This window comes from Gorilla gorilla, chromosome 1 (genome assembly GCF_029281585.2).
Source record: "Gorilla gorilla gorilla isolate KB3781 chromosome 1, NHGRI_mGorGor1-v2.1_pri, whole genome shotgun sequence".
In the NCBI taxonomy this organism is placed as follows: domain Eukaryota; kingdom Metazoa; phylum Chordata; class Mammalia; order Primates; family Hominidae; genus Gorilla; species Gorilla gorilla.
In genome coordinates this window covers 107,266,608-107,287,358 of record NC_073224.2, presented here as the reverse complement: position 1 = coordinate 107,287,358, position 20,751 = coordinate 107,266,608, and the positions used below count along the sequence as shown (strand labels likewise).

The 20,751-nt window shown below is 44.4% G+C and overlaps 1 long non-coding RNA gene across 2 annotated transcripts; it reads right to left on the bottom strand.

Moving 5' to 3' along the window:
* Positions 1-817: 817 nt before the first annotated feature.
* LOC129525791 (uncharacterized) lies at positions 818-15,905 on the bottom strand. Of its 2 annotated transcripts, none has more exons than XR_008670268.2 (4): positions 10,977-15,905; positions 6,507-6,778; positions 2,064-2,181; positions 818-1,908 (listed from the first exon to the last, which is right to left on the bottom strand). It is a non-coding gene; the product is annotated as an uncharacterized lncRNA (long non-coding RNA). The 2 variants fall into 2 exon arrangements; XR_008670267.2 differs by having other exon boundaries at positions 819-1,908; positions 11,524-15,905.
* Between the last annotated feature and the right edge of the window lie 4,846 nt (positions 15,906-20,751).

The window sequence follows — 20,751 nt, the reverse complement described above, 5'->3', positions numbered from 1 at the left end:
ATAAAGAATGCCCATAAAATTCTTATCTAAAGAATGCTTAGAAAATTGTTGAACAAGGGACATCATCATTTAAAGTGATATGAAGAAACCTTCTTAGCTAAGCATATGGGCTAGATTAGAGAGAAAAATAAAGGACCCATCTCTTTCCTGGAAAAACTACTGAGAGCATCTTTCAAAAAGCTCTCTGTGATTGAGGATGCACCTTGATCCATAGGCTCACATTTGATCACAACCGGCAGCTACTTCTTGGCATTGACATTGCATTCCCAACTAGTAAATCTTTCCAAGATCTGAGTTTCTGCAGATATGATATTTTCTTTTGACCATCCTTATCTTCAAGGGCTACCAAAAAGGAACAAAGATTTTATTTACCTCCCCAAGGGAAAAGGTTTTACCAATGAGACACTTTCTTACCATGACCCCAGGGCCCCCTATGCTCTGTTCACTTGAGTGCCCTGTGTGGCCTGACAGAAGCTCATGCTGGTCACAGGATTTGTTACATAATTAACCTCCTTCCTGAATCCCAACTTCATGGTGGTGGTGATGACAGGTGTCCTGTATCCCAGGCTCATGTCCCTGAAGTCATCAGCCTGTCTCCAGTTAGAAAAAATTACATGTATATAGACAGGTCTCTTTGGAAGTAGCAAAAGCTTTCTCACCTTCATACATTAATGGTTGGAATGTACAATAGTATAAACACTTTGGGAAAAAATGTCTGGCATATTCTTACAGAACTAAACAACTACCTATTCTATGACTCAGTAATTCCTAAGCATTTATCCAAGAGAAATTAAAACATACGCCCAGAAAATGATTTATACAAGAATGTTCATAGCAGTTTTATTCACAATAGGAAAAACTGGAAACATTCAAGTATCTGTCAGTACAAGAATGGATCAATAAACTTTGACACATTCATTCCATGGAATGGCTAAAGGAACAAACTGTTGACACACAAAACAACATGGATGAATCTCAAAAACATTTTGAGTGCAACAGGAGCCACACACAAAAGAGTGTGAGAAAAAAGATAAACAATAATGGTTTCAAGAAATGCAGAGCAGAGAGCCCAGAGGCAAAGACCCACAGGATGGCAGGTCAGTCCCAGGCTGTGGATCCTAATTAAGAAACTCCTGCTGGATTTTGCCCAGCTCCATTTCCAAACTATTTTAGGTCAGTGACTTCTTTATCCCCTCCATCTTCCCTCATTTTGAACTAGAATCACTGTAGTTGTTATTCTGTCTGTCCCATCATTTCAAATCAGGGGCAGATAAGCTGTTAGCTCAGTTTCACAGGTCAAAGGAGGTAAGGGAATTATGTCAAGGATCTGTACTCAGAGAAGGTAGGAGCTTGAGAAGGACTCCATGAGTTATTATTGGTTGATGATGGAAAAGAGAGGTAAGGAGGAAAGCAGGTGGCCTCTGGAGTCAGAGTGTCTCCCGGCTGACAGTCAGCAAAGACAAAGGGCCCTCAGTCCCCCAGAAACAAGAATAGGAAGGCCTTCAGTATCTGTAGTGAACTTGGAAAAATAACTTGAGCTCTATAAAAAAATACAGCCAGCCCATTCCTGGATTTTAGCCTCACATGACTCTCATCAGAGAATCCAGCCACTTCATTCCAGACTTCTGTGGTTTCAAACCACTGGTTTGTGGTAATGTGATAATAGGCAGCAAGAGAAAACTAGTACAGGTGCCTGTCTCTCCTCTTGAATTTCAATTTTAGATACATGGATGCTAACCCCTCTAAGAGAAAAAAATTCAATCAATCAATCAATCAATGAAAGAACTACAGTAAAAACATTGCCCTCACCTTTATGTGGCTGTTCCAGAGCCCTTGACACCTGAAGAAGACAGTGAGGGGTATTTCAGGTATGTGAAGAGTGTGGCTTTACTGTTATCAATCACATTTCTGAAAGAATAAAAATGGTTCAGTTCAGGCCATGGCTCATGTCTGTAATCCTAGCACTTTGGGAGGCCAAGGCAAGTGGATCACTTGAGGTCTAGAGTTAGAGACCAACTTGGGCAGTTGGAGAAACCTTGTCTCTACAAAAATACAAAAATTACCCAGGTGTGGTGGCAGGTGCCTGTAATCCCAGCTACTCAGGAGGCTGAGGCAGGAGAATCACTTGAACCCAGGAGGTGGAGGTTGCAGTGAGCTGAGATCGTGCCATTGTATTCCATCCTGAGGAACAGAGGAAAAACTCCATCTCAAAATAAATAAATGAATAAATAAAAAATAAAGATGGTTCATTACTTCACATATTATTATATGAAAATTTATCACCTCGATTTTAATAGCAGATTTTTTAAAATTCCTTTTCTTGTGCTCACCAGACAAGGTTTGGTAGCAAATACCAGTCACCAGCACAGATGAACCAATTCAAGGAGAGCCATAAACAGGACTAATATTATGTTCCCCCAAAAATCATCCCTAGAATGCAATCTCTTCTCTACTTGGCCCAAAACGAACATAATAGTCCACTATATAAAGTCCCAAACACAGGAAAATGTAAATACAATGAAGTCTGTTTTCCAATTATTTATTCTATTCAGACCCAGTCATGGGTACCAGGGATTAGGAAATGACTACAAAGAGGTTCAAAGGAATTTGGGAAGTGACAAAATGTGCTAAAGTAGAACTCTGCTGATGGCTGCACAATTCGATAAATCAACTTAAATCATTGAGTTGTACATTGACAATGGGTGACTTTTATAACAAGTAATTCTTTAAATGAACTTTTGGGTTTCTATTCCAACATGGAAAGAGCTAGGCGGTCATGACTTGTCCTCACAGCTAGAAAAAAGCTGAATGAACTGAAAGTCAACCCTTCTAGGGTGGACCAGAGAATTGAGGTCACAGGGAAAACTGCCACCTGAAAAATGAGAAAGACAGGCTAACACACAAGGAGTCACAGCTCACAGGGAAGAGAAGCTACTGGGGACAGCAAGTGTGAGGAGCACTTAAATGGTATTGACAGATTACTAGAAGCTCAGGGTGGCCTGGCTAGAGCACTGAAAACTCCTTGAAAACCAACTAAGAGGGAATATCACACATTTCCAAGTTTTACTACAATGATCTCAACTAGGTTCTCATCATGAAGTTCAGAAAAACTCCCTGAAGTTTGGCACTACCAACTTCAGGGCTTATATTAAGCTACAGTAGCCCAAATAGGGTGAAGTTGGTGAAAAGAGAAAACACACACAAATAGATCCATGGAAAAGAATACAGAGCCCAGAAACAGACCTACACACAGTCCACTGATCTTCCATGAAGGTTTAGAGGCAATTTAAAACAGCAAAGATAGCCTTTCCAACTAGTGGTGCTAGAACAGCTGGACAACCACATGCAAATATATAGATAGATAGATAGATACAGGTATGCATGTTCTACCCTTTATAAAATAAATCTTACTTGTAAATGTAAGATGCAAAACCATAAGAATCCTAGGAGATAACATAGGAGAAAAATCTCGGGGATCTTGGGTTCGATGATGGCTTCTTAGATACAAAACCAAAAGCACAATCTACTAATGAAAAAAAATTAAGTTGAGCCTCATTAAAATTAAAAACTTCTGCTCTGTGAAAGACACTGTTAAGAGAATGGAAAAAGCAAGTCACAGACTGGCAGAAAATATTTACAAAATAATCTGATGGAAAAACTGCTGTCCAAAATATGTGAAGAATTCTGAGAACTAAACAACACAAAGCAAAAAAAAAAAAAAAAGTAGGTGAAAGATCTGAACACCTCATTAATAAGATATACAGATGGCAAATAAGCATATGAAAAAGACGCTCAAAATCATTTGTCGTGAGGGAATTGCACATTAAAACAACAATGAGATATCACTGTAAACCTATTAGAATGGCTAAAATGCAAAAAGTTGAACACACCAAATGCTGTCAAAGACGAGGAGCAACCAGAACTCTCCATAGCTAGTGGAAATCAAAAGAGTACAGTCACTCTGGAAAAGTTAAGTTCCCTCAAAATCCTGCACATAAGTACTTAGAGCAATTTTATTCATAATTGCCAAAACTTGGAAGTACCCAAGATGTCTTTCACCAAGTGAATTAATAAACAAACTGTGTTGTAGCCATACAATGAAATCTGATTCAGTGATTTTTAAAACACAAGCTATCAAGCCATGAAAAGACATGGAGGAACTTAAAGTACATAATGCTAGAAAGAAGTCAGTCTGGAAACCTACATCCTGTACGATTCCAACTCTAGGACATTCTTGGAAAGTCAAAAAGATAGAAATAGTAAAATGATGAGTGGTTGTCAGGGATGGAGGAGAGGAGGAGACATGAAATGGTGAAGCACAGGGAATTTTCAGCAGTGAAACTATTTTGCATGATGCTGTATTGGGGATTTAGGACATTATGTAATTGCCAAAACCCATAATCTGTGAAACTCAAAGAATGAACTCTAATGTAAACTATGGACTTTAGTCGATAATGATGTATCAACAGTGGTTCATAAATTGTAATGAATGGGCTACACTAATACAACATACTAATAGGGGAAATTGTGTGCTGGAGGACAGGGGAGCCTAGGAGAACTCTCTGTACTATCCACTCCATCTTTCTGTAAACCTAGAACTGTTCTAAAAAATAATGTCTATTAATTTTTTTAATTAGGATGCAGCAGCCCCATATCAAGGTTTTGGTGGCATCCTGTTATTGTGTGGTTAGTACTTGGCATTGAAGTGCACCAACCTGGAGTCAGAGCAGTTGGAGATTTCAATGCCTGTGCCATTTACCTCTAACCCTGGGGTGCCCCTGGAACACAGCTAGCAGATCAGTTAGGTAGAAGCAGCCTCAGCAATCTAGACAGTGCAGGCTTCTGGTAAGGACAGGTACAAACCATCTGGGTGGGCAGAACTTGATGAAGACTAGGAACCACTGAGACTCAGCAGCTGCCCCAGTGGCACCCACAAATCAAAGGAGGGGGCTGGAAGGAGCTCAGGGCTACACGATGAGCTCCCTGCCTGCAAGACAGAAGCAGCTCCAGAGATTTTGGTAAATAATGTAGGTTTCAGTACAGTGTGGTCTATTCAAAAAAGTAGAACAAAAAGGAAAGAAAAACAGACAGCATGAGAGAGAGAGAAAGAAAAAGGAAAGAAGAAAGGAAGAAAGGAAAGAATAGAGGGAGGGAGGAAAGGAAGAAGGAAGGAAGGGAGGGAGGGAGGGCAGGTTGGGAGGAGGGAGGGAAAGAATAAAGAGAGAGAGAGTTGGAGGGAAGTAGGGAAGGAAGGAAGGAAGGAAAGAAGGAAGGAAGGAAATTAACAAATGTACATGAAGATGAGAACATCCAGGGGAACTTACACCACCAATATTTTCCATTAACAGGAACATGCTAACTAGTTATTAGAGAGAGACGCACTACCGTAAAACCATATACTGCTTCCATGGGGTAAAATCCCTTCCTCCTCCTCTGAAACACATTCTCTCTCTGGCCCACTGTTGCCAGAGACACTGAGTCTTATCTTTGGATAAGTTCTGGTGCCCACAAGAATGAAATGAGATGGTGGACTCCAGAACACCAGGCCATGACTTTTCCTGCTGCTCCTTGTCCACTCCAGAAGCTACCCAGCTGCAGTTGGGGGCCTCAGCCCCTGGGTCTGACATAATCCATTTGCCATTCTCACTGGACTTCTCTCCTTGCACTGGTTCCCACTCCCCCAGGACCCAGTGGGTGATCACGTGAGAAGGACACAAACAGGCCATGCCCCTTTCTTTCTCCCCCTCTCAATGCCTGCAGTGGTGGGTTCCATTGGGTAGTGACCTGAGATTTACTCATTATGGGGCCTCTAGCCCAGACCAGGGCCTGGTACCTAATAGTCACCCCATGAATGCCCAGTGAAAGAAGGTGTCCACCACAAGGTCCTGGGGAACCAAGAATTCCACCGTGGCCCATAAATTCTAAGTCCTACAGGATTCTGGAATTGGAGATGGGAAAGGCCTTCAAAAGTGGCCACTCTTTTAACCTATTATACTGGCAAATGAGCCATGTTTCCCCATCCTGGACACATCTAGACGGCACTGCCTAAAACCAGACACATCTCCCCACCCAGGACAGAGCAGGGGCCTTAATCTGGGGGATGCGGGTGGACAGGGAGGGGGTGAGCCACAAAAGCTGAAGAGGAGAAAGCAGGTGAAAGGGTACAGCGGGTGGAAACACAGAGGAATGGAGGCAGAGAATGGGGGTTGAGAGGGGAAGAGACAGGAGAGGGATGCAGATCTAGCTACTAAGGAAAAGTTCTGGAGAGAACACTGTCCTCTCCTGAAGTAAAATCACTTTCACCTGACCACAGCACTGCAGGTTGCGGGCAGCACAGGCTGTGAATATTTGTTCATTCATTTAACAAATATTTATTTAATATCAGTTTCATGCCAGGCAAGGCCCTGAGATGTTTAGGGACCTTGGCATCTTCCCTTCACATCTGAGTCATAATAGAAAGAGGGCCCTCTGACCCCATCAAGCTGGCAATGCCTCGGGATTTTTACCTGTTGGATCTGGCAGCTCTTCATGTCGGCCCACACCGTGTGAGGCTGCTCTTGGTGCACTGAATGGGGAAGTTTCTACGTCAGTGCCTCAGAGAGTCCACTGGAAGCCCTGGACAGTGGGAGTCGGTGGCACCCCAAGGGTGGAGGCCAAGAGCACACAGCACTGAAGCTCCAGACACCCTCAGGAGGACGGTAAGGGACAATCAGCTGGTGAGAGCCTGGGTCACCAGGAACCTTTGCCTGGGTCTAAATAGGATTTGCCTTCAGATTGCCTATGAAATAAAAGAAAGAAATCAAGGTTAACATTGAGATTTGGGGCATCAGCAACTTGAAGGATGGAGCTGCCATTTACAGAGACTGGGAAGACCCAGGGAGGAGCAGGTTGAAAGGTGGTGGGGAACTAGAGTTGGTTGGGTTTCTGTCATATGTAATCAACAGTCCTGACCACCTGCAATCCTAGCACTTTGGGAAGCCAAGACAGGTGGATCATGAAGTCAGGAGATCGAGACCATCCTGCCTAACACAGTGAAACCCCGTCTCTACTAAAAATACAAAAAATTAGCCAGGTGTGTTGCCAGGTGCCTGTAGTCCCAGCTACTTGGGAGGCTGAGGCAGGAGAATGGCATGAACCCAGGAGGCGGAGGTTGCAGTGAGCCGAGATATCTTGTCAGTGCACTCCAGGCTGGGTGACAGAGTGAGACTCCATCTCAAAAAAAAACAAAAAAAACAAAAAACAAAAACAGTCCTGACCAGCCTGGGCAACATAGTAAGACCCCGTCTCTGAAAATAAAAAATGAAAAATTAGCCGAGCATGGTGGTGCACACTTGTAGTCTCAGCTACTCGGGAGTCTGAGGCAGGAGGATTCCTTGAGCCTTGAGTTAGAGGTTACTGAGCTATGATGACACCACTGCACTCCAGCCTGTGGGGAAAAAATAGAGTCCTGACTAAATACTTGAGTAGCCAGGGAAGTTTTCACAAAGTATTTGAGGCAGATCTTAGTGAACAAGAATTTGATTATTTCTGTTAGGGAATTAAGAGAGTGTGGGTGTAGTTGCTTAATGCTTATTGAACCATCTTTGGAATCTCATCTATTGGTCTATCTGGTCTATCTGTACATGTATATTCTATACACTGTCTCACTGAGCTTTCACTAGGTTATGCTACAGTAACAAAAGCCCCAAAATCTTAGCAGCTACACATAAAAAGGTTTATTTTTCATTGACATATACCTTTTTGGCAGGTTGACTATGATTCTGCTCTATACAAGCTATTTTATTTGTTAGATGGTGAAAACTGTCATACTTGGAGATTGTTGAATACGGTATTAGTACGTTATTCATTCATTCATTTAACAGATATTTATTCAATATCTGTTTCATGCCAGGCAAGGTCAAGTACTGAGAATACAGTGGTGAATAAAAGAGACAAAATCTCTAATTTCCAGGAGCTTATGTTGAAAATGAGATTGAACACATACAAAATAATCATAATAACAATAATCAATACTATATTTACAAATAATAGCTGTAAGACATTTTAGCACCTGTTTTAAATTAGAAAAAATATAAAAATTATTAAAACTAAAATGGACAGATGTGATGGCTCACACCTGTAATCCCAACACTTCAGGATGCCAAGGTGGGAGAATCAACTGAGCCCAGGAGTTTGAATCTAGTCTGGGCACCATAGGAAGACCACGTCTACAAAAAATAAAAAATTAGCCGGGCATGGTTGCGCGTGCCTATAATCCCAGCACTCTGGGAGGCTGAAGCAAGCAGACTACTTGAGCCCAAGAGTTCAAGACCAACCTGGGAAACATGTTGCATCCCCATCTCTACAAAAAATACAAAAATTAGCCAGGCATGACAGCACATGCCTATAGTCACAGCTACTCAGGAGGCTGAGGTGGGAGGATTGCTTGAGCCAGGAGGTGGAGGCTGCAGTGAGCTGAGATTATGCCACCACATTCCAGCCTGGGCAATAGAGTGAGACCCTGTCTCAAAAAAAAATGCAAAAACTAAAATAAAATTGCTACAAGATTAATATAGAAAAATGAGTTCATATTCTTAGGCTAGGCATTGATTTCTTTTTTCTTTCTTTCTTTCTTTCTTTCTTTCTTTCTGTCTCTTTTTTTGTACAAGACAGTCTTGCTCTGTCAACCAGGCCGGAGTGCAGTAGCACAATCTTGGCTCACTGCAAACTCCGCTTCCCGGGTTCAAGCAATTCTCCTGCCTCAGCCTCCTGAGTAGCTGGGATTACAGGTGCCCACGACCACACCCGGCTAATTATTGTATTTTTAGTAGAGACGGGGTTTCACCATGTTGGCCAGGCTGGTTTCATACTCCTGACCTCGTGATCCACCTGCCTAGGCCTCCCAAAGCGCTGGGATTACAGGTGTGAGCCACTGCGCCTGGCCAGGCATTGATTTCTTAAACAGGACACAATAAGCAGTAACCATAAAGGAAAAGATTGATAAGAGTATATTTCATTAAGGCTAACAGAAAAATGTGTTCATACTCTTAGACTAGGCATTGATTTCTTAAACAGGACACAAAAAGCAGTAACCATAAAGGAAAAGATTGATAAAGTATAATTTCATTAAAATTAAGAAACTCCGCCAGGTGCAGTGGCTCATGCCTGTAATCTCAACACTTTGGGAGGCCGAGCCAGGTGTATCACTTGAGCCCAGGAATTCCAGACCAGCCTATGCAACACGGCAAAACCCCATGTCTACTAAAAATACAAAAAACAGCTAAGTATGGTGGTGGTCTCCTGTAGGTCCCAGCTACTTAGGGCCTGAGGCAGGAGGATCACCTGAGCCTTGGGAGGTTGAGGTTGCACTGAGCTGTGATTGTACCACTGCACTCCAGCCTGGGCAATAGAGTGAGATCTTGTCTCAAAAAGAAAAAAAAATTTAGAGAATCTCCATTCATGAAAAAACACCATTAAAAGAGTGAAAACGCAAGCTGCAGTTTGAAAAAAGAGAAATGCAGTTCATATATATCCTAGAAAGCAGGCATATCCAGAATAAAGTATTACGAATCAACAGAAAATCATATCAATGAAAACTGGATAAAAAGATTAAACAGTCACTTCATAAAAGAGGACATATAAATGGCAATAAAAGATACTCAATCTCAATACCAGGAAAATGGAAGTTGAACCCACATTGATATATTACTGTACCTCTACTAGAATAACAAAATAATTTTTAACTGACAAGCATCAGCAAGGATGTGGGGTAACTGGAATATTCCCTGCTAACTGGTAAAACCACTTTGGGAAAATGTTCGGCAATATGTAATACTAAAGTTTTATCATTCATATAGCTCTAAAACCAACAATGCCACTCCTACATATATACCCCAATATAGTAATGTTCTATTTCTTAATCTGTGGTGGTTCATTTAGTAAAAACTCATGACCTGTACTTTTTTTTTTTTTTTTTTGGAGACAGGGTCGCACTCTGCCATCCAGGCCACAGGGCACTGACATGATCACCGCTCACTGCAATCTCAACCTCCCGGGCTCTTTTGACCACGCAGTTAATTTTTGTATATTTAGTAGAGATGGCATTTTGCCCAGGCTGGTCTGGAACTCCTGGGCTCAAGTCATCCGCCCACCTTGGCCTCCCGAAATGCTGGAATTACAGGTGTGATCTACCGCACCCAGGCCACCTGCACATTTAAAATTGTGAACTTCCTCTGTATTCTTCAGTAACTTTTCGAAGATTTCTTTGACACGAAGTTCTCAGAAATCTGAAAGCTAGGATTTTAGAATAGAAAAAAAAGCTTTTGGTTCACTGGTGAAATTTTACTAATTAAATTTAAAAACAAAAAGAAAGTTATTAATGCATATCACCTCAGAACAAAGATTAAAAACTACCAGCACATCAGTTTTCTTTAACTTCGTGAAGCAGTGGGATTCATTCTTTCGGCAAAGAAAGGATGAACAACACTGTAACTCAAAGAAAAGATACCACTGCAAGAAAAGGCCTTTTTTTTCTTTTCTTTTCTTTTTAGAGGGAGTCTCGCTCTGTCGCCCAGGCTGGAGTGCAGTGACAAGATACCTCGGCTCACTGCAACCTCCGCCTCCCGGGTTCAAGAGATTCTCCTGCCTCAGCCTCCCGAGTAGCTGGCACTACAGGCGCCCGCCACCACACCTTGCTAATTTTTCATATTTTTAGTAGAGACGGGTTTTCACTGTGTTAGCCAGGATGGTCTCAATCTCCTGACCTCATGATCCGCCGCGTCAGCCTCTTAAAGTGCTTCTTTTCAAAAGCAGCTCCACCAGCAAAAGGTAGGAGGAAAGCGAGGAAACCATTCCAAAAGTCTTGGTTAACTCTTGGGTGAAAGGACGCCAAATGAGATGATCTAAGAAGCCTCAAGGAAAGAAAGACAGACAGACAGGCACAGGAAAATCACAGCAACTCTTTGGACTGCAAACACCAACACCACAGTCCAACCTACCAGAAATCCTGCTGTGAATTTGACGCTTGTCCCGCTAGTCATGAGGTGATTCAGTGATGGCTACAAACGCTCCTCACGTGCATCCTGGACCTGGCACACCTGGCTTGCCCATCACCAGCCTGGAGACACCGCCAGGAGCACAATCCCTGAGGCCAATAAAGACCCCAACTTTGCAAGTCAGGGGCGCGAGCACTCTTGCCCCTCAGGTTCCCAGAAGGAACCTCCTCGAGGGTGGGGTGTGGGGTCAGTGTGCTCCACAGGACTTCCAAGGACGTGCCCCCCAAGCTGCTCCGTTCCTCCACTCCCTGGGATGCCACAGAACACCCGCCAGCGAGTTTCTTCCCCAGCGCCCATGAGAGGAGGGCTGCGGGCGGCAGCCGCAAGCGAGGAATCCAGCGCAGGGAAAGTAGGCCCCGGCGGGGCCTGGCGCGTCAGCCCCATTCGCGTGGCAAAACTTGCGGGGGCCCCCGCGAGCCGCGCCTCAGCCCAGCTGTGCGCCCGCAGGTCCCAGACTCGCCGCCCGCCTGGCCTGGCGCAGCGCCCTCACCTCGGAACGCTGGGTGTACTTCGCAATAAGCCTTAACTTCCCATCCAGGCGGCAGCGGCGCGGTGCCTCGGCCTTGCTCTTGGCGCCGCAGGTGGCCCGTCCCGCGTTCCCAAAAGCACCAGGCTCACTCAGAAGCTCAGGCAGCCTCGCGACCCTCACCTACCCGTCCCAGCACCGCCGCTGTCTCTACCGCCGCCCAGCGCAGGCGTAGCAGGGACTTAAAAGGACACTGCCGCCTCTACCGCACAACGGGTTGGAGCAGGTTAGGGGCCGCAGGGGCTGAGAAAACGAGTAACGGAGGATGGAGTGCAGCGGGGACGGGGAAATCCCTCTCTCCCCTCCGCCTCTTTTTCAAAGCACCAGCCCTTGACCCTGCAATTCGCTGATTTCCCCGGCCACTGGAACCGCCCCTGCCAGGTTAAAGAGGCGGGAGACACACCCCCTTGGGAGCCGGGAGCTACCGGGCGTTTAGGACTCCAGGCCTCGCGCTTCCGCACCGCCCCGTAGTCTGACTTGCAGGCTCGGGCCGCAGACGCGCAGGCTTCAGAAGGCAGCCCCAGCTCCTCCGAGAGGTGGCCTTAGGTCACTCGCAAAAACAGTAACCAACGTGTCGATGGCACTTGTATTTTCCAATTTAAATTTATAACACATTTCGCAGATGGGCTTCCACTGAAATAAGCCTTTGAGAAAAAGAAAAACTTTTTTTTCAACAAGATTAGGAAATAACCAAGACATACGAAGTAAAGCCATGCTGTCCACCCAGCTAAAAACTTTGAAAACTTGAAATTTTATCTAAGGCAAATGTTTGCATAACTTTAGGTCGTGCCATTATTTAAAGTAAATTTCAATTAACAATTTCATTGCAATTGAATCCATCTTCTATAAGAAAACTAAGATACATCCCTGATAATCTACCTCTCCCCTCCTGTATTCCATCCATCAGCAAATCCTACTGGTTTTTACCTTCCAAATTTTCCTTGAATCTGTCCTCTTCTGTCTCCTCCATCACCACCCTAGTCTAGGCTACCTTCACCTGGGGAGTGGGGGTGGAGGGACAACTGACCTAGTCTCCCTGTGGTTTACCCATATCCCCTTTATCACCTCTCTAATCTCAACACAACAGGCAGAGTGGCTTTTTCAAAATGTAATGTGAACCCTGTCACTTCCCAGCCCAAACCACTTAAACACCTTCCCATTCTCTTAGACAAAACCTCCTAACTAACCAAGCCCTGAATGGCCAGGCACCTTGCCCACCTCTCCATCTCTTCTCACAGGTCAGACCAATTCCATTCTTTTCTCTCTGCTCCAGCCAAACTGGCCTCTTTTATTCCTATTTACCCAGCTTCCTGGACTCCACAGAGCTTTTGCTCATGCTTTGCTCTGTGCCTGAAGATTCTTCCAACCCTCATCCTTCTGACAACAGCTGTAGTCTCCACCTCTGAGAGGCAACTTCTGACCTCCCTACGGTGGTCCCTTACTCTTATCACATTGCATAAAACTGTAATCCAGTGGTTATCTTGGGGAATTTTTTACCATCAGCTCCATAAGTCCAGGATTTGGTTTTGTTTGGCTCATGGTTGTATTTCCACATTTGTGAAATACATATTTGTTCATAAATGAGAACGATAGATGTTAGAAGTTGAAGTAAATTTAGCATAAAGTCAGAGAAAGGTAAAATGTCACAATCTAATATTTAGAGTCAGAATCTAAAAACTTCAGTTATATTAAAACTGATTTTATATCGTTTTAGGCTGGGTTGTCGCAGGGATTCTTTGGGTAATCTTTAAAACTGAGTTCTCAGAGAGCATTGTATAAACACCTGAATTAATAATGATAGCCATGGGATGGTCCACATAAAACTAATAATATTGGTTGCTTCAAGAGAGGAAGACCAAGCCAGGAACAGTGGCTTATGCCTGTAATCCAAGCACTTTGGGAGGCCAAGGCTGACAGATCATTTGAGCTCAGGAGTTTGACATTAGCCTGGGCAACTTCGTGAGTCCCTGTCTCTACACAAAATACAAGCAAAATTAGCTGGGCGTGGTGGACACCTGTAGTCCCAGCTATTTGGGAGGTTGACGTGGGAGGATTGCTTGAGCCCAGAAGGTTGAGAGGCTGCAGTGAGCCATGATCATGCCACTGCACTCCAGCCTGGATGACAGAGCAAGATCCTGTCAAAAAAAAAAAGAGAGAGAGAGGGAAAGAATCTTGACTGGTGGCTACTGGTGGGAAGGAGGTTTTTACTACATCCCCAATTGGACCTTTTTATTTTAAAGTATCTGAAGATAAATAAATGACACAAAAGAGTACATACCATCCCATTTATTTGAAATTCCAGAAAAGGCAAAATTAATCTGTGGTGAAAAAATCATAACAGCAGTTCCTTCTAGCAGGGGATTCACTGGGAAGGTACACAAGATAAATTTCTGGGTGCTAAAAATGGTCTGTCTTGATAGGGCTATGAATTACATAAGTGTATTCATTCATCAAAAACATTCAGTTAACATTCAATGAATGTAAATGTTACCTTAAAAACTATAAACATAATTAAAAATTTAAAATCTGGTAGCTAACACCTGGTTGAGCGCTCAGTGTGTATGGGGATTGGCCAAAGCTATAAATACACAATTTTGTTTAGTCCTCATACTGTCCTCACAAGGTAAGTATTATTATCATAATCCCCTTGCATATGAAGAAGCCCAAATTTAGTAAATACTAAAAAAATTTGCCTTAATTTATGCCCCCTGGAAAATGGGGAAAGAGCTTTGAAAACCATCAGTCAAATGCCAGAAGTTATTAAACATTAGACCCTATAACACTTCTCTAAAATTGTAATATTTTTGGCATATATATATATATATAACTCATCTACTAGATCAAGAGCTTCAGAATGATTGAAATCATAGTTTGTGTTTTGTTTGTTTGAGGTTTATGTGTTTATTTTATGTCATTATTTTAAAGACTGGGTCTTGGCTGGGCATGGTGGCTCGTGCCTGTAATCCCGGCACTTTGGGAGGCCGAGGTGGGTGGATCACTTGAGGTCAGGAGTTCGAGACCAGCCTGGCCAACATGGTGAAACCCCATCTCTACTAAAAATACAAAATCAGCTGAGTGTGGTGGCGCATGCCTGTAATCCTAGTTACTCAGAAGGATGAGGCAGGAGAATCACTTGAACCCAGGAGGTGGAGGTTGCAGTGAGGCAAGATTGTGCCACTGCACTCCAGCCTGGGCCACAGGGTGAGACTCCATTTCAGAAAAAAAAAAAAAAAAAAGACTGAATCTCACTATGTTGCCCAGGCTGCACTTGGACTCTTGAATTCAAGCCATCCTCCTGCCTAGGCATCTTGAGTAGCTGGGACTACAGGCACACATTATCATGCCCAGTATTTTGTCTTAAGTTTCTAAGCAGTCCCAACACTGCACAGTAGCTGTTCAATGTATTTTGAGTGAATGATTAAAAACAAGCTTGGTGTTGATTTTATTGCTACAATTTATATTTACGTATGTAATATTTATATTATATGCTTTCTATATATTTATATGTATGTATGTATATAATCAGCACCAACTTAGCATTGCTGTGCTTAAGTGCCTGAGATGTATCTCAAATGAATAGGCCTGAGGAGAGAAGCTTGTGTCATTAGCTCTGACCCTGCAGCACTAATCCTTATTTACCCCTTTCTTTCACTCACCCTGAGCACATAAATATTTATTTGGTGAAAGAGCTTACACTTTAACATCTCACTGAAATAGCTCATTCCAAAGAAAGAGCTAATTCTAACCTCTCACAAGTGCTTGAGCATTTGCATAAGTGAAATTTCACTGTGTGAGTTTCACCCAACACCACCTCTGCTCCAGCTCCTGCTACTCTACTGCTCATACCATGGAACTCCACAAGTGGAGTAGAAGATGGAGGATGCACGATGCAGTACGCAGCAGCATCCTTCTCAGAGAGAGTTTTATTTGCAGTAAATTCGGTGTGCAATAGGCAAAGCAACGAAGAGTCAAGGTGAGGCAGGAGAGCAGCAGAGGGAAGTGGAAGTTGGATAAAGGGTGAACTGAGTAGGAGCAGAAGCAGGTTAAAAAGGTGGGTGAGCCTAGAAGAAAACCTAGGCAATACCATTCAGGACATAGGCATGGGCAAGGACTTCATGTCTAAAACACCAAAAGCAATGGCAACAAAAGCCAAAATAGACAAATGAGATCTAATTAAACCAAAGAGTTTCTGCACAGCAAAAAAAGAAAAAAAAGAAAAAACTATCATCAGAGTGAACAGGCAACCTAGAGAATGGGAGAAAATTTTTGCGATCTACTCATCTGACAAAGGGCTAATATCCAGAATCTACAAAGAACTCAACAAACTTACAAGAAAAAAAACAAACAACCCCATCAAAAACTGGGCAAAGGATATGAACAGACACTTCTCAAAAGAAGACATTTATGCAGCCAACAGACACATGAAAAAATGCTCATCATCACTCATCATCAGAGAAACACATATCAAAACCACGATGAGATACCACCTCACACCAGTTAGAATGGCGATCATTAAAAAGTCAGGAAACAACAGGTGCTGGAGAGGATGTGGAGAAATAGGAATACTTTTACACTGTTGGTGGGACTGTAAACTAGTTCAACCCATTGTGGAAGACAGTGTGGCAATTCCTCAAGGATCTAGAACTAGAAATACCATTTGACCCAGCCATCCCATTACTGGGTATATACCCAAAGGATTATAAATCATCCTGCTATAAAGACACATGCACACGTATATTTATTGTGGTACTATTCACAATAGCAAAGACTTGGAACCAACCTAAATGTCCATCAATGATAGATTGGATTAAGAAAATGTGGCACATAGACACCATGGAATACTATGCAGCCATAAAAAAGGATGATTTCATGTCCTTTGTAGAGACATGGATGAAGCTGGAAACCAACATTCTCACAAAAAAACAAACACTGCATGTTCTCACTCATAGGTGGGAATTGAACAATGAGAACCCTTGGACACAGGAAGGGGAACATCACACACCGGGGCCTGTCGTGGGGTGGGGGGAGGGGTAGGGATAGCATTAGGAGATATACCTAATGTAAATGACGAGTTAATGGGTGCAGCACACGAACATGGCATATGTATACATATGTGACAAACCTGCACATTGTGAACATGTACCCTAGAACTTTATTAAAAAAAAAAAAAAGAGGTGGGTGAGCAAGAAGCAAGATAAACAGAAGTTGAGCAGCGAAAACAAAAGTGAGATGGAGTAGTGAGTAAAAGCTTATGGCTGGCAGGATCCAGAGCAAACCAGTAAGAGGCAGCTCCTCAGAGATAGGCATGGGTATGGGAGAGAAAAAGTAGGCTTAAAATGACCCCGTATGATAATCAGCTCGTTAAAGCTAATGCATATGGACTGCATATCATGGGTGTACTTAAAATTATGGGATGGAGGTGACCGGGAAACACACAGGGGCCAAATAACTAAGCAACCCACCTATCAATCAGAAGGCACATGCTGGGTAGAGATTAGGCAGCCCCAGGAAAAGGAGAAAAAAAAAAAAACATATAAAAAGACCCAAAGCCCAAAGTTCACCAAACTGATGCTGATCTCATTTTGCAGAAGTTAGCCTGTTCTCCCCTCTCTGAGAGTGTTACTGTGCTTAATAAGTCTTTTGCTGCTTTGCTACATGTGTGTTTGTGTGTCACATCCAATTCTTTGTTTGAGACACCAAGAACCTGGGACTTCACAACACCAGCCAGTAACAAAGATATGTAAGCTTGGGAGGGAGGAAACAAAGAAGGGAGCAAGAGGAGATTCAGACATGAGATGCATTCACCCTATGAGTTGAACCCCGGTCTCCAGCGTGGGAGTTGGCAATTCTATTATTGAACCATCAATGCTCCATGTGGTATAACCTCTCATGTTTTTTGTTTGTTTGTTTTGTTTTGTTTTGTTTTTTCAAAAAGAGAATCTCTAGTGGTATAGGCAGGCATGAGGGGGCAGGGAGGATGGAGGTGGGAAAGTTCTATAATAGGCTGACACAGATATTTTTGGAAAACAGAGCTAACAAAGCAACAGGCACTTGAAGCAAAGGCTTGCCCTAAACCTTCCACTGTTTGCCAAGGGAAGAAATTCTGGAGTCAAATTTTCACTTTCTCTCTTGTGTAGATCTCTGTAAGACACAAAAGTTTGGATGACAGTCATTTTGATTCTTGGACTTTACTGGAGACTCCAAAGACGCATCTGAGGAGAAAAGCTCTGGGTCCCTGGGATGACTGTGCCACTCAACATAGTCTCCTGGAGTGGCCAAAGAGAGTGTGGTTGAAAAAAGAAATATTGGAGTGAACTTTCACTCACTCCCACTTTTGTAGGTTTCTTAAAAACATGAGTTTAGAAAGAAGATACTGGGCTTTTTCAAATGACTCAAAAGAGGTGTAGATGAAGAGAAGCTCGATCATCCCACAGATCTTTTGGAGTAACCTGGACACATCCCTAAATCTCCAGCTCCTGGGTCTTTGAAAGCCAGTTTGTCTCAGGGTTGGGAGGCAAGTGTTTGGAAAGCACCAAGGCAGGAGTTGGCAAAAAGATTACCTCATCAGTGAAGAAATGAAATTTCCAGAAGTTTTCACCAGATCTGGGACCAGAGACAAAGGCCTGGATGAATTTCCTATGCAAACCTTTTTTATAACCTCCGCTTCAGAGTTCTTCCAGAGACTCTTCAAAATTAGATCTGGTGAAACCGCTGCTGGTGGTGGATTGGTAGTTCAGCAGCAGAATTTTTTTCTCCCACGCGGGAGACTCGGTCCCACTCGCGGCCATGCAGGCCTTCTTACCCTTCCGGCAGGAAGGGCTACTACCTTTCTACCCAACAAAGTTATTATATTACCCAGGCTGTACTGCATTTATGGACCTTGGTCGTGGCAGCTACAAGCTAATCTGAGGGGCGTGCCACCTCTGGAGCATTCTCTGTGCTCGAACTAATCCCGGAATTTACAGTAACTGTGCTCGAAGCCTGTCCTTGAAAATGAGGAGTGTTTCCAGTAGGTTGCTGTAGTTTTGAATACTGGGAATTAAAACCTTTGCTACTTTCATCTAGTCTCCGGGGCAAACCCCTGGGTAACCCAAAGGCCATCAGACGGATTCGCGTGCTGGGCTTTCCACTACCTTAGGCCACGTGTCACTATGGAGCGAAGATCAAGAAGGTCCCGGAAGGAGAGAAGCTGCGGGGTCCAGGGAGACTTTTTGGTGGTTGGTCGGAGAGGCTTCAGCGGCCCAAGGAAAAGGGAAGCGTGTGGGGAGGTATCCGCATAGAGATGAGGGCCTCGGCGGAGACAGTCTCACGCAGAGGTATGCCAACTTGGCATCCGCGCCTTCCGTGGGCCCGTGGGTCTTCCGGGAGGGATTCTGTGTCCCTGGTATTGTGTGTCAACAGGTGTTAGCCTGATATTTGTATTTTTAATGAGAGAAAACGAACTACAGAATTTGTGAGTTTTGCTTTTTTTCTGGTTTTGCTTTATACCTCTTGGACGCTCCTTCCAAAGGATTCCGATCTGAGGGACCTTGGGGTGTGACTATGGTAGACAAGGAGTGGTGAATTTTCATTCAAAAATCTTTGGCGGATTCCCTTGCTCTCCCGCTCCCCAGTCTAACAGTAGTTTAAAACAGAAGATCAGCAACATTTGGAGAGTTTTTTTTTCTCTGCGTTCTAATGTTAAACTTGATTTATTCAATTCCAAAAGCTTCCTTATTCTGAGGTTGTCTTTCTATATTTTGAGTATAAAACCATGGCCATACTATGTTGGACCCACCAAGGCTCTTCTCTTCACTTGTTTATTTGTACAGTCTCTTTGTAATCTCAGAATTTCTTGAGTAAACTGGGAACTGTTATACATAATTCTGTGTTTTTGAGCATTCTTTGCAAACAGGAATCAGGATTGGGGGTGGGGAAGGAGGGAGGAGTGGGAGTGCTGATTTGTGTAACGGAAAAATCATAGATTACTTATGTGATGGGGCAAAGGTTTTAAAAACTCTTAGTGTCCTCAGATTTCCCCTTATACTATTTGCTGAAGAAAATTATGTCCTTGACTCCCTTCCTTACCCTCTCCTGGCAAGGGAAGGGGTCCCCTCCCGCCTCAGGGTCTCTGTCCTCCTGGGGTTAGAAGAAGTGCATCCAACTCCCTCTCCAAGTGCTGGAGAGGAGGCTAAGTCTTTCCCATGGGCTGAGGGCCTTGCTGTCCCAAGGACGGCTGGGGAGGAAGAGGAGGCAGAGGCGGAAGAGGAGGCAGAGGCGGAAGAGGAAGCCGGCTGAGGTTTGTGAAGCAGCTCTTGCTACCGCGGGTAGGAGAGGGCGCGCGGGACCCAAGAGCCTCCGTGCGGAGCCAGGCCTCAGGAGCAGCCGCCTTGGTCCTGGAAGGGGTGCCTCCATCCATCTTGTTTCCAAAGACTGTAGGGAGACCTTCTCACCCGGTGGGAAAGCGACGTCTCCCATGCTTTCCCACCACGGACGCCTTATGTCCCTTTTCCTGCTAGTGTCTGACCGCCAGCCTGCGGGGGCTGCGGCTGCAACGGTTCCAAGCTGGGTGGAGGCTGCCTGCCCGCGAGCCAAGAGCCGCGCTAGGAGGTAGGAGTCAGGAAGTCGTGTGCCGGCCCGGAGGAGACCCAAGCTATGAGTCAGGCTTTTTTGCCAATAGCCAAATTCAGCGTGTAAAACAGAGAGCTCACATCTGTCTGTTTGTGAGCTTCGGTGAGAACAACAAGGAAGGCCCTCAAGATCCCTAGGAGGGCGGCGAAGGGTCTCTGGCGGCGATATCCGCGTCGGCGGTGAGCCAAGGTATGTCAGGAGAGAGTGCGAACCCAGCCCCCGGGTAGCACGAACACCACCGCAGACAAGGGCCCCGCGTGTGGGGAAATCGCAGAGGCCAGTGCAGCCGCAGTGCGGTGGACTAGCCTCATCCAGGGAGAACCCCCTTCCTGACCACGGTCTGTCCCCCGCCAGGTAAGAGGAAAGGAGGGACAGCACAGCCTCCTGTCCCGTAGCCGCACGCTCAGGGTCACCACCTTCCCCTCTGCTTGTCCGGCGCCATTCTTCCAAACCACTCTCCGCCAAAGATTCCACCGACAGTCACCCACAAGACAACCCAGCCGTCCTTTCAGCAGCGGATCCCGCCCCGCAGCCACCGCGCCCTCTCACCCCAGCGCTTCTACCCACCGCCTCTGCCCAGTC